Below are 14,032 nucleotides of genomic sequence, written 5' to 3' on the forward strand. Positions count from 1 at the left end.
AGCACCTCTAAGGAGTGTGAGGACCAGGCTGTCTCCGAGAGGTGCAGGAGGCAGAGAAGCTTCCCTGGAACTATTGGAACAGTCCTGCTCCTGTAGGGGGTCATAGAAACGCAGCCTGGTTTGTGTTAGAAGGGACATTAAAGCTCATCCAGTTCCAACCCCCTGCGCAGAGATGCACCTGAGGAGGAAGCTGTGGCTTCAAAACTTCTAAGAGGCTGTCACAGGCAATAATAAGCCTAATACAAAGCCAATTACTGGCTATTTTTAGAAAGCCTTTGACAGCATCCCCTCTTCCAACCCCTGGATATTTATTCATTATATTCTAAATCAGCTCACTTACCCGGAGGTTGATTCACATGGCACAGGCACATAATGTTATCAGCCCAGCATCAGCGATGGCACTTCATACCCGCCTTCATCCCAGCATTATTGACTGGGGCAGGTTGCAGACAGGTCCCAGACTATCAGTATCAGCAGTGCCTTTAGTGACAATTAAGCATTAAGTGTGCATTGGGCAGGATGACACAAGTTTTGGCAATATTCAGGTCACTGCAAAGTATTGATAGCAAGAAATCCACACGTTCCTGATGGAGCAGGAGCCACCTGGCTGGAAAAACAACTTGTCCCGTGCATAAAGGGAGCATCGAAGTGAGAAAAAGGCAGTCAGACAGGGCGTGCTTCACAACTGAGACACGATGGGGCTGTTGCTTCATCGCTCAGCGGGTGTGTTCGTGTGCACTGGTTGCTGAATGGAATGGCCTTGTTTTATCTCTGCTTTGCAGGGGTGTAGGCAGGCAGGGCAGGAACCAGCAGTGGAAAATCAGGCTGCTCAGCACCAGGCAGTGCTTCATCCCCCCGTACGGGGCATTGGTGGGGTGAAACATTAATCCTGTGCTCCGTTCTGTGCCCCTCACTACAAGAGAGACATTGAGGTGCCAGAGAAGGGAACGGAGCTGGAGCAGGGCCTGGAGCACAAGTGTGATGGGGAAAGGCTGAGGGACCTGAGGGGTTCAGTCTGGAGAAGAGAAGGCTCAGGGGGGACCTGATGGCTCCCTACAACTGCCTGAGAGGAGGATGGAGCCAGGAGGGGCTGGGCTCTGCTCCCAAGGAACAAGGGATGGGACAAGAGGAAACAGCCTCAAGCTGCACCAGGGCAGGTTTAGATGGAGCTGAGGAGCAATTCCTGCCCCACAGGGTGCTCAGGCATTGGAACAGGCTGCCCAGGGCAGGGCTGCAATCACCGTCCCTGCAAGTGTTCACTCAGTGCCATGGGTTAGTGGTGGCCTTGGCACTGCTGGGAATGGTTGGACTGGGTGAGCTTAAAGGGATTTTCCAACCTGGTTAATTCTATGATTCACAGTCAGATTGCTCCTGAGGTTGCCTGTATTTGCGTCACTTGGGCCAGGACTATGGTGGAGAGCCCTGAAGAGGTGCACAGAGCCATGTGTGACCCTCTCCAAACTGCATTTACTCTTGTTTTTTAAAAGCTTTGAGGCCCAGGGCCAATTTCAGGGATGATGCTCTATGTATGTGGTGTAAAGCTAAGACTGCCCTTACACTCTCCCCACTTTGAGGCTATTTTAGGCTTGGAGTTATTTTAACTCGCACCTTTTCTTTGGTGCATAAATTACTCTTATTTAGAATGCTTTATGCATCAGCACACACCGGGTGTAAGGAGACACTCTAAATCATGCTGCCTTACTGCTGAATTTGCCCCCTGGCATCCCATGTTGCTGTGAGCATCATGGCTAAGAGGGTCAATACGTGATTATGGATGTGGTACTCACCCCTTCTCTGCTCTTCTGACCAGTGTGAAGAGTTTGTGATGTCCTGAGAGTTTTTCCCTGGGTTTGGTAGGGAAAGAGCAGAGCCCCCTGAAGCTGCCTTCAGTTGGGTTGCCAAGGGATGCATGGAGGTGTCACCGAGGCTGTACCAACATCCATCCACCATGGGCTGCTGGGGGTGTGAACCAGGCTGGGGCATGGTTCTGCTGCAGGAGAAAGGCTGCAGATGGAGCAGCTGGTATGAGCCATGCCAAGCAGGATTTACTAGCTCAGGAGTGCCTTAACATGGGCCTCTGCTCAACAGAAACTGCTCGTCATCAGAGCTTTCCACTCCCTGCTTGCACCGGCAAAGCACAAACCAGACCAGCCACTCCAGTAACCGGGCTACGATAACAGCTCAGCCTGTCTGGTGCCAAGCAATGCGATGCTCAGAAGCTGCTTACAGCAAGCAGGAACATCTGATGCAAGGCTGGGGAATGAGACAGAATTGCCTGTAAGTGCCAGCAGCATTATGGTGGGGATTGGAAGAGAGAGGTGGATGGGATGTGCAGGGAAAGAAGAGGCAGCTTTGTAGCGCATTGCTGCCATCCCTTGTGCTGCAGCCGCCCCACACACCGTGGTACCTGGCTCTCAGTGTGTCAGGATTGCTGCCAGAAGAGACATCATTTATTGTTCTAGGGATGCAGCAGAGATATCAGGGATGAGCTTCTTGCAATGGTTTGGTTGCTGCAGGCTCTTCTGCTGGGCAGGAGATGAGGGCTGAAGTGGGCTGCCCTGTGCTGGAGCATTCACCCCAGCCTTTTTGATGCTTTGCCCTTGCCAACAAAGCTCCTCATGACCTTGGCCAAGTTAATGAACCTTTCCAGCCCTGCCTGCATAAATACAGAAACAAATGACGTGTGATGCCCTTTAGTATAAGGATCTGTAACCCTGTTTTCCCACCTGGGTGCCCAAGTTACATGCTCCATCTCTCCAGCTCGGTTAATACTTAACCTCTCCTTTGGAGAGGTCTAGAGAGCCACAGCCCTAAGTGTCCATAAGCAGGAAGGCCTGGACACAACCAGCTCAGGCAATGACCCAGCACGAGCCTAACTGCCTTCTTACACTGCTGTTTGCAGTATGTGGAGGGATTTATGTTCAAATCCCAATTTCATGGCATGTAGGAGGGTGCTGCTGGGGGTTGTGGGGCAGCGATGCCGCATTCCTGTGCCTATAGCTGCAATCCCAGTGAGGTTTGGTGGGTTCCCCTAGGACTGCTCCATCACTAACCCAGAACAGGGTGAGAAGGTTAAAGTCGATCTCAAGGTGTATTTGTAAACAAGAGGTGCGTTAGGCTTAAAGTTGCAGTAAAAGCAAAACCAGTAATGGCTTTTAATGCAGGACATGTGTCTCCAAAGAAGCTTGGGGCTGATTCCACACTAAAACCTCCTTTAAAACCCTTTGTGTTCACTTCTGTTTTCCATTCACTAGTTAAAACGTAGCTAGCTGAGCCACATCAGCTCTCCCCTTCAATGTGCACCTTACCTTAAGGTGAAGAGAAAGGCCCATTCTAAAGGCCCATCTTGGTCCTTCCCAAGGCCAAATCCCTATTACTCCCCCTGGATCAAGCCCCAAAGGTTTGACCCCAGGCTCAGGCCTTTATGTCTGGGCTTGTTCAGTTCAGTGTGATGATTCCAGGCACTCCAATGGACTTCGGCTTGAGCCCCATCACTGTTGCAAGCGCTGCTCGATTCTCCCCCAGCTGCAATGCAAGTTTTAATGTTGAATATGAGCACGAAAGTTCCCTTTGAGCCGTTTCAAGTGGAATTATTACCAGCCCCATGGAGGACTGACAGGTTAACAGTGTGGCAATTAAAAAGAAAGGTTAAATACATCTTCTCTTCAGACCAACTGCTGTTGCCTGAGCCTAATAAATCCACCTGGAGATGGTTTGTACCGACTGCAAGGGGCCATGTGTCAGCGTTTCGAGGTTGGGGTTTTTCAGGCATCACCACGCTTTCCAGGCAGCTACGGGTTGCAGGCTGGATTGAGCGAAAAGAGGCTTCTTCCAAAGAGTTCTGGGGATCGAGTCAGAAAGGAAGGAGTCAAGTTGGAACACGAAGAGAAAGCAAAACCTGTTGGATTTGGGATTTTAAACATCCAGGCTCACAGGTTGCATCTTAAATGCGTTCTTCTTTGCTGTTGTTATGATGGCTTTGAAAGGTGCTGAAAGCAGCAGAAATGATAGACTCATAGAACGGTTTGGGTTGGAAAGGACCTCAAGATCATCCAGTTCCTGCCACGGGCAGGGACACCTTCCACTAGAGCAGCTTGCTCCAAGCCCCTGTGTCCAACCTGGCCTTGAGCACTGCCAGGGATGGGGCAGCCACAGCTTCTCTGGGCACCCTGTGCCAGCGCCTCAGCACCCTCACAGTAAAGAGCTTCTGCCTTATCTCCAACCTGAACTTCCCCTGTTTCAGTCTGAACCCATCACCCCTTGTCCTGTCCCTACACTCCCTGATGAAGAGCCCCTCTCCAGCATCCTTGCAGCCCCCTTCAGACACTGGAAGCTGCTCTGAGGTCTCCACACAGCTTCTCTTGCCCAGGCTGAACAGCCCCAGTGTTCTCAGCCTGGCTCCATACAGGAGGTGCAGCTTCTAGATTTGCAACCAGGGGAGGGCACGTGATTTACAGATATAAAGGGACATTTTCTGCCCCTGTGCTTTTAGCAGGTTGAGGAGAAACACAAGTGGTGTTTGAGATGAGTTACCGACAGCAGCAGCGGATGGTACAGATTATTATAAGCACATCAGTGGAAGGTATTATAAGATGGCAATAAGCCATGGTTATAATCAACCTGGGTTTGATGTATTGGACTCTATAGCAACCCATATAAATTGATTAGCCATTTATTAAAATGGCTGTTAATCATGGATTATCTCTTTGGACAGCTTTAGAAAACTTACCTTGGTTACAACCAGGCTGAAAGGTGGAGAAATCCAATGAGAACTTCAGGGCTCCTTTTCAGGCTGTATCTTCATAGATGTCTCTCTTCCTACCCTCTTTTGGCTCCAGGTCCTACATTACCAGCTCTGCCCATGAGGTCCCAGCAGCTGATGGACACAAAGCTACATCCCCAGTTAGCCTGGGACACCTGAGGTGTATGACAGCTTGGCTATCGTGGTCATTAAACCAGCTCCAGAGCTGCTCATGTTTCAGAAGCCAAGAACAGAGGGTCCCCTTTTTATTACTCATATATATATTATTTTAAAGGTCAGCTTGATGGCGTTATAATGGACTTGGGGATACTCTGCTCTCTGCCTCGCCTCTCTCCTATCTGCCAGCCACACGCTCTGGTGTCATCGTTCCCACACACAATATATCTCCATGCGCTAGTCTGTAGTGATCTCCTTCCCTTCCCTGCATCCCCCATGAATACATAACCAAATGCGATAGGAAGAAATTACTGTTGCAATAAAACTGGTTCATTACATCCTTCTAGTCAGAGGCGTTTAATGAGCACCAGGGCTGCCTAATGCTGTTCTCTTCCCTTTGAGCCAGCTGCAAATGCACTGTGTTTCATCGTGTCGTTTAATTTACTCCTTGGAGCTGTGGAAGGAAGCAGCCAGGTCCTTCATGCAGTGAGCACCGGTGGAACGAGCCGGTAAGAAACACCTTGACCCGCTGCAGTGTGGTGGTGGCTGGGGCATAGTGCAAGGGCAGCTGGATTTCCAGTATGGAGCTGCTGCATATCCCCATGGTTCAGGGAATCTGAAGGCCTGGGTTGGTCTGCAATATAGACAGCTACCGGGCTCAACAGGGATCAGCACCTTCAGAGAGAGGATTTCTCCCATCCTAAAGTCGTAGGATCATAGAATCCCAGCCTGGTTTGGGTTGGAAGGGACCTTAAAGCTCCTCCAGCTCCAGCCCCTGCCACGGGCAGGGACACCTTCCACTAGAGCAGCTTGCTCCAAGCCCCTGTGTCCAACCTGGCTCTGAACAGTGCCAGGGATGGAACAGCCACAGCTTCCCTTGTCCTGTCCCTACAGGCCCTTGTCCAAAGGCCCTCTCCAGGTTTCCTGTAGCCCCTTTAGGTATTGGAAGGGCTCCCCTGGACTTGCTCCAACAGGTCCACGTTCTTGTGTTGGTGCCCGAGCTGGACACAACACTGGATGGGGGGGGTCTCATCAGAGAGGTGTGTAAGTTGGGCTGTAGAAAGGGATGATGTAGATGGACCTAAATCAGCAGTGGGAATTGCCCATTTGACTTAAGGACACCATAAAAGCTGGACCAAAGACCAAGTGCCTTCATTCACTGTGCCTTAACTAAAATCTTGCCCAATTCCAGAGGTTTTCACATTGAGTTCTTCAGCAGGGCAGGGGAGGTGCAGTAGGCAGCAATTTGCAATTTACTTACAAAAAGCCTCTCCCCAGACTAGCCCTTAGGGATGGAAACTCCTCATTGAATTCAGATCAGGATGGATTCAACTGCTTTGGCAGCTGAAAATGCTGGACAAGCTCCAAAAATTACATTTGTTTTGTATCTTCCAAGTGAATTTTTCACATTGCATTTCACAATGGCATCTGTCAGTGAGAATCCGAGCTTCTTGAGGAGAACAAAGAAAACAGCATCTCAAAGCTGATTATTAACCCAAATAGGAGCAAAACTCTGGAGGGGCGAAGAACTACACATTGGATCGATGTCAAAATGTGGGACTTCCTCTCCCTTGGTTTGTTACTATCATTGATTCAAAGCAACTTAACTACTGAGCACCTTGGTCCTGTCCCAGCCCCTCCAAGACCCCAATAGGCTGAAATACACTCCCCATTTTGTCTTGGAAAGTGATGCTATCGCATCCACAGCATCCTGTGCCTCCCTCTGAGTAGTAGCTCTAGCAGGTCCTACAAGACAGCTGCCACTTCTGCTCCCATTCTCATGCTGACTGCTAGGTTGGTGTGGGACAGCCAATATCGCCCAGTTATAGGTAATTCAGGATGATTCCAGAGTCTTGTGCACCTGGAGAAGCTTTTTCTTCCGGAAGCCACTTGCAGTGATGGGTATTGAGCCCATCTCACACATCACAGCTCCAAGCCCCAGGCCTGGGTTGTGTTGGTTTAAAAGCTCCGTAGAGGATGAAGCCAACCATCTGCCCTCATTCCCTACAGCACAGTTTAGCAGAGCAGGGTTTTCCTCACGAGGATATTATTCCTCAGGATTTCCTGTTGTGTTCCCCCAGCTGGTTTATGGCAAAACGGACCCTTGAGATACAGTCCTTTTGTCCAGGAAGGCTTTAATGATCTCAGAGTCATTGTGTTGGCATCAGTTGGATTCCAGCTGCTATAAGCTGGCAAGCTGTTGAGAAGAGCTGCGTTTATGGGATCTCTGGCTATTTTGCTGGGGTGAGCAGTGCTGTGCTGCCACAGACTTACAGGGCCATGAATTAAAGGCACTCTGAAGAGGTATCATGGATCATCATGGAGCCATGAGAGGGGTGAGACGTGGGAAAATTAACCCTGCCCTTCACTGGGGCTTATTTCCATGGAGGTGCCGTTGTTTCCAGGCTGGGATCGGGAGCATCTCCCTATGAAACCCCTCCTGGCACTGGATTTATGGCAGCGTTTTCACCTCTGAGCCCTGGTGGCTTTGCCTGGCAGATGAGCTGTGAGTGCAGCATCGTTTCCCATACCCCAGCTGCTTTGGGGGCTTGGGGCAGCTCTGTAACCCAGTTGTCTCGAGCGATGCCTGGAGCTTTAACTGGGGCTGGATGAGAGCATGGGGAGGCTGGAAGCGATTGCATGCAGCTGGCTGGTGCCTTGCTCACCACTTAGCTGGGAGCATGTACATGAAAGAGGGTAAACAAAACACATCCGGGCCAATTCTGACCACTGTGAGCCACCCGTGCCAAGCTGTGGCTGCTGCCAGGCTCCTCAGAAGGCTTGGCCACACAGGCACGTTTAACCTGAATCAAGCAAAAGCCTGAATCCCCAGTGGATCTGCTAAACTGCATTTAGCTGTAAGAGAAGGAGAAAGCCCATTACCCTCTGGGCAGTGCTGATGCCCAGGGTTTGGGGCTGCACTGTTGAGGTCTTTCCCCACCTCAGCAGCCTCAGCCCCGATCCCCACGCTGCAGAAAGCACCGCAGCTCTATCCCGGTCTCTGCTAAGAGCAGTGCAGAGGGTTTGCCATGAGAACTCCCTTCCCTGGTCCTAATCCTTGTCACTTTAAGTGCAGCAGAGAGCCAAATCTGACAGCTGTTTTGGTTTACCCCAGCCCAGAAATCTCCATGGGAAATACTCAGGGCTTTTAAGCCCTGTTTATGCCCCAAAGTGGGAGCAGCATTAACTCCCTAAGTGCAGCTCTGCTGACATAAATGCTCTTATGTGGGGAAGAGGAACACGCTGTGTGACTAGGAATGACTTTATACCTTCCAACCAAATCCACGCTCGCCTTTGTGCTCCTACAACTAATAAGCAGTTAATATGCAGTCCCATCAGCACAAGGGATAACAAAGCCCTGTTTCCTTAAGATCTGCATTTCATGCTTGGTTGCGAGCTCCGATCCAATCTTTTCCTGCCGTTTGAATGGGTTCTTCTATATTCTCTCCCCTGGTGTGGAGTCTTTGATGTCTGATAAGGTAGAAGCCCGCGCTCTGGCCTGGCATTCAGACAAGGAATGCTGATTGGGAGCATTTATAGAGCTTTTTCTCCTCTACCTGACCACTGTTTTCACAGTATGTCTAAAAACTGACTTTCATGTGACACTGCTTTCCTCCCCCATCAAATCTGCTTGAAAGTGCCAATAGGCTCAAACATTATTAAGGTCAGAATCAACATGCAGAAACGCACATGCATTCATTACATGATCAGATGAGCTTAATTTCCTTAGGCAAGCAGGCTAAAAATACCCTACATGCCCAGAAGAGGTAATTATACCAGTATAAAAGCTCTGCAGGGTTGCGCTGGTGTCTTTCCTCCACTCTCTCCACTGGATGCAGTGGTGTCCTGACACATCCAGCCTGTCCCTGCCCACTCCATGCACCTCCCACGGCCAGCAGGCATCACCCAGAGAGGGGGAAATGCTGAATTATTAATTGCCATTTGCATAGAGTGCAATCTTACCACACCGTGCCAAGGAAGAGCAAGGATGCGCCAAGCCCCTGGGGTGGCCTGGGGAGATGTCCTCTTAGATCATCTCCTCACACCCCCCCCAAGAACCAAACACTTCTGTCAGGCTGGGTTTTGAAAGCAAAGTGCTCTAATGATGATAGACAGTTCCAGACCATCACCTGCAAAGCTGCATCCCAGAGAGCTGGCACTTTTCAGCAGGACACCACAAGCGACGGGCACAAAGCAAACCAGCACCAGCTCACGGGCTGCTGGACCGTGGTTGCTCCTCTCATTCCCAAGCCCTCCCTATTGCTCTTGCACCTCAGTGGGGTCAGAGATCTCTGTCCGAATGGAGACAAATAGCACCAAAGCACTACTAAATTCAACTGGCCTTTTCTTTTCATGTGGTAGACCTGGACTCGTGTAGCTACTTAAAAATATGTATGATGATTGTGGAGGAGAACCCACAAGCATGGCCTAAAGTGTCCCCCTTCCCAAAAACTCATACAGAAGCAAGCAATTATTAGTGCTAAAATGGCTTTTGACCAGAATAAGATGTTTCACTTACAATGATGGAGTGTTGAGGCTTTCCTGTCCCTTTTGCCATGCAATCAGGGGTGAGAAGTGGTAACAAGAAGAGTGACACCTTCGTTTCACACAATTTGCTTCCAGACAGAAGGCTTACCTTTGCCCAGTGACCCTGATGAAGTGTTTGAAGCACACCTCCTGGTTGAATAGTCTTACTTCTTTTGCTGGAGGCCTTTGTGCTCCAGCTGAAGGATCTCTCAGGACCCAGACCTGCTTACAGAGCACAACTGACCCTTTTTTAGGTCCTACAGTGATAATATCTCCATCAGGAGCCAAATGACACTCACAATGTGGAGTGCTGTCACACAGGTGATTAGCCTGGCTATTTAATGCCTTTTCCTCTTAGGTAGTCCAACAAAGAGTAAAAAACCCTTTCTGATGAACCACTTGCCCTTAACATCCGTCTCTTGGGTACCAGCATTGAAACACCTCAATCGCTGGCTGGCTGCATGAGGATGTTAGCCCGTTGCCTGGAGGAAGCAGGTCAGGGAGGCTTTCCTTTTAGCAGGGCACATTCATGATGCAGATGGAGCAAATGGTGAATATCAAATTAAAACTCCTAGCTATGGACAAGATTCAAATCGGGCAGGTTGATTATAACCTGTCACAGTTACAAGGTGATGGAATTCCATCAACAGGTCACAAAGGGCCCCCAACCTCCCCGAGACAAGTTTTGAAGCCTTTCATCTGAGCTGTAAACTTTGCTCCTCTGCTGATGAGTTTCTGCTGAGCTCCCGTCAGCTCAAACAGGCTCATTTCCATCCTCCAGCCGGGAATGTGGAGCTGCTGACAAGTGACCTGGTGGGTGAAGGTCAGTGTGACAGATGTGGTGGGTCGGTGCTGGACACGCTGTTTCGGATGCGGTTCATCCGTGTCAGTGATGCGATTTGGAGCTCAGATTTAGCCACCCCCTGCATTTTACTGAGCTGTGCAAGATCAGTGCCTTGGGGGGGAACCTGTCCCATGGCTCTGAAAGCTCAGCATGTGGGAAAAGCTTTTGTAAGCCTCACAGAGGGCTATTTAAGGAAGATGAAGCACAAACTCTCATCTTCTTCTAAGGAATTCCCATAAATCATGTTGTTTCTGAATCTCTTCCTCTAAGAATGAAGACGAGAAGGGGTCCTCTGGTTTCATTTTATGCTCGCCAAGGGATTTTTTGCAAGGCAGCTTTTCAGGTAGCTGGATGTGATCATTCAGTTTAATGCAGAAGAGGATCTTTGTGTATGTGTGTTCAGTGGGGGCAATATGTTAAGTGAAAAGCTGGAGGTCGGGTCCATCTCAAGGAACCCTAAGGCCAGCCAACCCCTCTACACTTCAGATCCTCTTGAGTCAAGATCTTTCCATTCCAAAGTGAATTTAATCCCAGTCATCCTATTGCCACCCCATCTTGCAGGAGTGACCTCAACAAGCTGGGATGCACTGAGAGGCCTCCTGACAATCACTGGTGCCATTACAGCACCAGTCCTTCAATTTCTGATCATGCACAAGCCTGCTGTGGATGAAGAACGGTTCCTTTAGCACCTTTCCCAGCATCCCTTCCTGTCTCCTTTAAATGTTTGGGAGCAATAATTTATGTGCAGAGTGCAAGAAGTAATTAGGTTGTCTCCTGGTTTCTGCAAGGGAGCAAACACCATAGCAAATGACATTCCAACAAAACCGGGTCGGCTCAGATTGAACTCTCGTCCCATTCATCTTTGAGTTTTAGCATTGAATTTCCTAAACACATTAGAAACAAGTTTTAATTTTCCACAGCATTGGGCAATATCTTTTCCTAAAGCCTAAAGAACATTCATTAGCTTCTGCTCCCTCCACTTCATGTGGCTGTCTCCTTGTTTGCACATCAATGTGGAGTTTGCTGCCTGGGCAAGCTCGCCTGAACGACGTCAAAGTTCCTGTATTGGTACACAGTGCACGTCTATAGACATGAATCCAACTCCTGCCCACACTCATCTACCTGGCCTTCACTAGCCCTGGTTTGAGATAGTGCCTGCACGAAGAAGGGAACAGCAGGGCGTGAGGAGGGACCTCTAGAAATAGGAGTGCATGAGGAGCCCTGTCCAACCTGGCCTTGAACACTGCCAGGGATGGGGCAGCCACAGCTTCTCTGGGCACCCTGTGCCAGCGCCTCAGCACCCTCATAGTGAAGAACTTCTGCCTAAGAGCTCATCTCAACCTCCCCACTGAGAGCCACCTCCTATGGAGACAGCTCTAGGGTGGACTTCTGACCCAGCGAGATGAATTTCATGCCCATACCACTCCAAACTACTCCATTTTTCATAAATAACTATTGCCCTCTGTATCAGTGCACCCCGAAGTGGAGGTCTGGGCCGCAATGAAGCATTCCCCATCTGTACAAGGAAGATAATAGCACTTACCTATCCCCAGGCTTGCTATGAGGATGAATACATCACAGAGAGCTAGATGCTCTGATACTATGGTAATCAGGTGCTATCTCAGCACACCAGAGAGATAAGAGCCTACAAAGTACAGATGGCATTTCAGCTACAAATCCCTGGCCCAGTGGGCAGAGGCAAACTGTGTAAAATGAGAGCTGCCTGCTAGGTTCATGTAACCCTCCCTTTTTTGAGTCACTTTTCAAGCATTTCCTTCTGTTGTTGTATCACTACAGGCAGCAACACCCCACTGTAGGGAAGGGACAGCAGCTATGACACCAAAGGTGGGCATACCCAAAAGGCTTGGTTGTTCCAACCAACGCTGACATTTAACAATGTATTGACCCTCTCAATAGCATCCAAATGTTTCTTCCCCTGACTTCAGCAATGCTAAAATCAAAGAGGAAAATGACAGCAGTTGCTTACCTGGAGCTACCAAGTCTTTCCCAGTGGATTGCAATCAACTCCACCAGCAGCAGTGCTGCCTGTGCAGGATGAAACACGGTGTCAGCATCTCTTATCCTCATTTCATTCCCACCCCTCCTGTACATGAGTAAATAGTGAAAGGAGGTCTCGCTATCGGGTGCCAAATGCCCTGATTCTTTCCTTGTAGAAGTGAGACTGGAACACAGAAAAATTATCTGAGGGTTAGATGGTGCTGCAGATTTGGAAAGAGAAGCCTGGGAGGAGATAGCAGAGAGATGAGGTAGCAGATAGATGAGGTAGCAGAGAGATGAGGTAGCAGAGAGATGAGGTAGCAGATAGATGAGGTAGCAGATAGATGAGGTAGCAGATAGATGAGGTAGCAGATAGATGAGATAAGCAGCCACGTGCAGAGCTGATGGATAGAGAGGGAGTGTGGTTTTCTTTTACTAGCTCACTCGTTTGAATATTGATCCGGAAGCTTTCTTGGATCCGTATCAGTGAGCTCTGATTTACGTTCCCATCTCTGCCTGCCCGTGTTCTTTTCCTAGTGGAAAATCAAAGGGCTTGTACCTACAAATACCCATTTTCCACTTGGCCGGCTAGCTGGCAAACACGAGCACCGCTGCATGCCAGCGGTGCGCAGATGTCCATGGGCTTTCCCATCTGCAGAGTGTGGGATGATGCTTTCTCCTCGTGTGGCACCAAGCAGAAACCACTTCTGATACCCCTAAAGGGGGCGTTTTCTTCACCCACTGTCCTTTGATCTTCCTCTAGCTTGTGGTTCAGTCCAAGGAACGCTGTTTCACTTCCTTTATGCGCCGTACCTTCAGGCCTATTTGAACGGGAGGAACTGGATTTTTTCTTATGATTTCAAAGCCAGGTTTAATGACTGTAAAAAGCAGCACAGCTGTGGCACTCCAGGAACAAGACATCCTGTCTCAGGGATTGTCAGGGAATAATAAAAGCATACATGGTAGAGACATGTTACAAGTCACCTGCACTGTAAATAAATGTGCCTGCTGCTCTCAGAACTGACTTCATTGTACTCCGAATGATTCTCTGAATTGAAGTGCTTTCATATCTGAAGGGAGGGGATGGAGAGTACAAGGAAAAATGTTCCCTGAAGATAAAAAGTGTAATAGCCTCTTTTATTCCCCACTTTCCACATCAATAATGAAAAGTTATCCTCCAGGGACAGCAAGCAACATGCTCAACTCTACCTCTTACCAATCAGCAGCACAAAGTATCCCTCGACATCGAGGCTATGATACAAAGCACTGGGCAGATCAGAGCTGGGGCAAGGAGGGGAAGCAGGAGCAAGGCAGAGCCTGCTTCCAGCCCGAGGCCATCTGAGCTCCCAACTGACAAGTGCTACCGCTGAGGTCATGCCTTGAAGTCATGTCTATAAAAGCAAATGGAGGCAGAGTGGCCCTGTTAAGATAAGACAGAAAAAAAGGTAATAAAAATACAAGGAAAGAAAAGAAAATGGCACAAAAATCCCAGCAGAAGCTGTCAAACAAGGGAACGGTTCTTTTTAAGCCTAAATAAATAATATATAAGGAAGGCTCCCTGCTGCTCGCTGATACTGGAGCTGACTGGGAACCCAAATACCTCAAGGAAATAGGTTTTGTTCACTGGGTTTCTTCATCTGATTCCTCATTTTATCCCTCTGTTTGCCCCTTTGACACCTTCTCCCCCTGCTCTCAGTCTGTACTTGTATTAAACCCTTCTGAAAGCAAACCAGCCCTCCTCCAGC

General features: G+C 49.2%; 1 long non-coding RNA gene across 1 annotated transcript; it reads right to left on the reverse strand.

Moving 5' to 3' along the window:
• Nucleotides 1-9,821: 9,821 nt before the first annotated feature.
• Nucleotides 9,822-13,762, reverse strand: LOC134159910 (uncharacterized). Its single transcript, XR_009963359.1, has 3 exons — nucleotides 13,504-13,762; nucleotides 11,833-12,471; nucleotides 9,822-11,070 (listed from the first exon to the last, which is right to left on the reverse strand). It is a non-coding gene; the product is annotated as an uncharacterized LOC134159910 (long non-coding RNA).
• Between the last annotated feature and the right edge of the window lie 270 nt (nucleotides 13,763-14,032).

The sequence above is a fragment of the Pezoporus occidentalis genome, unplaced genomic scaffold (assembly GCF_034315485.1).
Source record: "Pezoporus occidentalis ecotype Australia unplaced genomic scaffold, CSIRO_AGI_Poc_V1 ctg153, whole genome shotgun sequence".
Classification (NCBI taxonomy): Eukaryota; Metazoa; Chordata; class Aves; order Psittaciformes; family Psittacidae; genus Pezoporus; species Pezoporus occidentalis.